The sequence below is a fragment of the Gavialis gangeticus genome, unplaced genomic scaffold, assembly GCF_001723915.1.
Source record: "Gavialis gangeticus isolate Ggan-Ray unplaced genomic scaffold, GavGan_comp1, whole genome shotgun sequence".
In the NCBI taxonomy this organism is placed as follows: Eukaryota; Metazoa; Chordata; order Crocodylia; family Gavialidae; genus Gavialis; species Gavialis gangeticus.
The window spans coordinates 75,879,009-75,882,858 of record NW_017729025.1 but is presented as its reverse complement, the minus strand read 5'-3'; the positions used below and the strand labels follow the sequence as shown (position 1 = coordinate 75,882,858).

Here is a 3,850-nt window from a genome sequence, read left to right as displayed (position 1 = left end):
ATTAACATTGCGTAACTACTACACAGTGCAAAATAAGTTTCCATGGATTTTCAGCACATTATTGAAAATAGAAGTTGCCATTACACATGCAGCCTTCCATGTTTGAACACTAAAGGCTATTATGTAAGGCTGAAGAAAAGGATATTTTACACAGCAGAGCATCTAGACAGTTGCAGTTAATTTTTCTAGGGTAGGAGAATAAATTAAAATGAATAAACAAACAAACAAAATATGTATTAAAACAGTGGTGCTCAACCTCCAGGCCAAGTGTGGCCTGTGGAACCATTGCATCTGTCTGTAGGGCTCCCTATGGGGCAGGAAATTTGGCAGCAAGGGAGCAGGAATTAATATAATCACCCTTTCCCCACCAAATTTCCCAACTCCAAGCCCCTACCCCGGGTCACATCCAGGCCACACCCCCACCACATCTGGATCAGGGCCAGGCCACACCCCTTCCCCCTTCAGGGACAGATTGGGGCCCAGCCATGTCCCTGTCCCTCACAGGGCCAAGTCACACATCCTTCCCCTGCAGGGCCAGGTTGTGGTTGGGATACCCCATGCCCCACTCTGTGTATCCGGATAGTGCCCACTGCACTGACCCTGGTTATGATCAAGCCCCAGAGCTAGATACGACCTGTGGACAGATGAGGCACTGCCCATCTGGCCAGCCGTTAAAAAAGCCATTCCGTCTTAAAATATGCTAATCTAGTCTAGATGCTAACTATGCCACCATGCTCTGTGTTGGCATCTCAGACTATACTCTTCCTGAATCAACACTTTACAGTCCTATCTTAAAAGCTCCCCAGCATTCTTCGAGTATAAAGGACTTTCTCTTTACACTTTGGGTGGGGTTGCTAGAGCCATTTACAGAGCCTTGTTATCTAAACAGCTCAAGGGAGTACTTTATGATTGCAAGGAAACAAGCAGTGGAGCCTTTATGAATATATTACGAACAAGGTAAGTACATGGGTAATTACAAAAAAGGTATTGTAGTAATATCAAAATGGATCAGATAAAACATACTGCAGAAGATAAAATTTAGAGTATTTACTCCATTTAAGTTAGGCAAAAATCTATACTTGAAATGGGGTACTACAATTTTTGGGCTCCTGGGTGTCCCTGCATGCTTGTTTAGCCTTTAAGACTGAGGTTTGGGAGTGCCCCAGAGGAATAAATGGACTGACCTACACCAAAACAAATGACTCCTGCGCTGTAGAAAGGAAAGTTGGTAGTCTGCAAATATAAGTGAGAAAGACTAATTGTGAAATTCTGCAGTGTAACATGCATGTCTGTTTTCTTGAGCATCAGCAATCACTTCTTTGGAAGCAAGTTCAGAAGTATCAGAAAAGTAAACCTAAGTTTCCTTTATTTGAGAAGCGTTTAGATCTGAGGCTACATGCTGATATTCTTCATTTCTATTCTCCCAACCTGCCACTCAGTCTAAGCATCAGTGACTAGCAGGGATCTGAGTTTTCCGTTTCCCATGGAAAAACCACGGATTTTCTCCTTTAAAGGAAAATCATGAAGCACTGCGGGTTTCCCCTCGCATGCTGGCAGAGTTGGAGCCTGAAAGGGGCTGCTTGGGGCTGGGGGAGATGGGAGGCAGGTGATCAGAGGCAGGGGGCACCACATGCACACATGCATATGGCCAGCAATACAGGCAGGCAGCATGGTAGAGAGCAGCTCCCTCAGCTCCCTGCAGGTAAGTCTATAGGCGGGCATAAATGAGGCATGTGGGAAGACAGTGTGGGGCACAATTTGTGGCGAGTTCAAGGAGGGGTGACACCATCTCACACCAAACCTGCACAGTAAGGAAGGGAGTGGGGCAGGGTTGGTGGTTGGGGCTGGAGGCACTGCCCAGCTGATAAAAAAAAAATATTATTAAATAATGATAAAGTGATGATTAAATCATAATACAGATATTAAATAATGATAAAATCATGATTATAATGATTCAGCTGATAACTATATATATTTATATCTAGTGGTGTTTCTTTTTAATCATGGAAAAAATACAGAATTTAGGTTTTAATCAGAGAATTTTAGATTTTAACAGAGAAAACTAGGATCCCTTTCTAATCAGTAAATCATTTTGTACCAAATCCTTGACAACTAAAAGTACCCAACAGACTCAAACTAAATCATAGTAGACTCTCTTGCAAGTAATTTTGGCTCTGTGGCAGGGCACTGTGGGTGCCTGCCACCTTAAGACCAGAGCCAAGCAGCCAGCAGGTGCTTGATTGAGGCAGCCATTTTAGATCCCTGGCTGCCTATATAAACAGCTCAGTTTCCTGCTGATTGGCAAGGCAGCAACATTGCCTGGCTCTGAGGCTCCATAACATCCTGGAAGTAAGGGAGGAGCTGTAGGGGATGGTTTAGGAGGCTCCTGGTCCTGGGCACGAGCTAAAACTGCACCCTGCTGGGAGTGGGTGGCCTGGTGGGGCTGTCAGTGGCACGGGAACCCCCAGGAAATGCCAGGCCAGTTATCACCCCAGTGAAAGGCAGGTAGGGGTGCCTTAACTCTACCCCTCACCTTCGGGTGGATTTAAGTAACACTGGAATTAGTTGGGGGCGAGGCATGGCTGCAGACACCTGAGCCCTGTGGGGTGCAAGACCCCAAGAGACCCTGAGGAGGGAGAGTGGGGCCAGGCACGGCTATGGCCACCTGAGCTCACCGGGGAGCAAAGCCCTGTGGCCCCAAGTGAAAGGGGTGGTGTGGAGCTTCAAGTGAAGGGGACAGAAATGAGGACCCCAGTGAGGGGGTAGCCCCAAGTGAGGAGGAAGAGATCTGGAACCCGAACCGAGGGGGCAGTGTGGAGCCCTGAGTGAGGGGGCAGCGATGAGCAGCCCTGAGTGAAGAGGGTGGTGTGGAGCCCCAAGTAAGGGGATAAGAATACCCGGGTGAGGGGTGGCCCCAGAAAGGGGTGGAGATGAAGAGCCCCAGGGGGGAGGAAAACCAGAGGGCTGAGTGCCCGGTATGTTTATTATTATTTTCCTTTCCATATATATATTCTGCCTTGCTCCCTCTTGGAGCAGGCCCCTTAGGCCATAAGCTTAGCTAGTCCATCCCTTGGGTGGCTTACATAAAAGATGGTATGTAAGCCACCCAAGGGATGGACTAGCTAAGCTTATGGCCTAAGGGGCCTGCTCCAAGAGGGAGCAAGGCAAAATAAATTGTTGACGGATGAAAGAGACCCTGTGAGAGAGGGTGGAGTGTGTGAGGCCCGAGTGAGAGGTGGCCAGTATGTGTGTGCATGAGACTGAGGCCTGACGGTGTGGCCTAAGCTTGCTCTGGCCATAGGCCGGGAGCATATTGTCATCTGGATGCCACCTGCAGGGCATGGGCTGTGGTGTAGGGGAGGCTCAGAACAACAGATAGTGCTCCCTGGCATTGGGGCATAAAATAGGCAGCCTCCCACTTAATTAACATCCTAATTAATAAGAATGAGGCATGGCAGGGGAGTCAGGTGGGAGGCATGCCCAAAGGCAAATGGGGCAGCTAGCACTGTGGCTAGGCAGGGAGCCCCACTTTGCCACAGGCTTGTATGGGAAATTTTTACCAGCCTTTTTGTTGTTCACTTTATTATATTTTTTTAAAAAAGCTACTATCCCCTCTATAAACATAGTTTCATAGTTTCTAGGGTCGGAAGGGACCTGAGCAGATCATTGAATCCGACCCCTACCATGGCAGGAAAGAGTACTGGGGGTCAAATGACCCCAGCAAGGTGTACATCTAGCCTCCTCTTAAAGACCCCCAGGGTAGAAGCCAGCACCACTTCGCTTGGAAGTTGGTTCCAGATCCTAGCTGCCCTGACTGTGAAGTAGCACCTCCTGATATCTAGCCTAAATC

General features: G+C 48.0%; 1 protein-coding gene across 1 annotated transcript in view; it reads right to left on the bottom strand.

The window, feature by feature from the left end:
* SPRED1 (sprouty related EVH1 domain containing 1) overlaps positions 1-3,850 on the bottom strand; it is a 92,272-nt gene that overhangs the window by 83,158 nt on the left and 5,264 nt on the right. The window lies entirely within an intron of this gene.